Source organism: Nannospalax galili, unplaced genomic scaffold (genome assembly GCF_000622305.1).
Source record: "Nannospalax galili isolate Female #2095 unplaced genomic scaffold, S.galili_v1.0 scaffold641, whole genome shotgun sequence".
NCBI classification, from domain to species: Eukaryota; Metazoa; Chordata; class Mammalia; order Rodentia; family Spalacidae; genus Nannospalax; species Nannospalax galili.
The window spans coordinates 657,403-657,904 of record NW_008345311.1 but is presented as its reverse complement, the minus strand read 5'-3'; positions in this window follow the sequence as shown (position 1 = coordinate 657,904).

The following is a 502-nucleotide window of genomic DNA, read 5'->3' as shown; positions in this document are numbered from 1 at the left end:
GTCAGGGCCTTGGTATAATGCTGTCATTAGGGACTAGGCTGTAAAACTGCATTAGAGGTGGTGTTAGTGTTGCCTTTTGGCACAATAGTAATTGAACTCACATGGTAGGAACCTCAGATAGACCCATCTTAAATAGAATTTTCATTTGAAATAATGAGCAGTGACATTCCGGTGTATTATTAAAGTAATGATTAATTAACAATTAAATGTAGTAAAAGAATTGTCTACAATTTCACAACTATTTCAATGATAACAAAGCACAAAAATACTTGGAAAATAACATGTGATTAATGAGGAATTCCGTAGCTGGATAACTCTGAAAGAACTATGAATGATTGTTGTACTTGCTAAAGGTAATTTAGTTTGTAATGCTGTCAGCTTTCTAAATAGAAATTTCATCAATTGGGATATTTACTAAATTACATAGATCAACTGAATTTTCCCTAAGGAGATTGATTATGTCAATAGGTGTTATTTTTTTTTAAATTTCAAGAAAAATAAC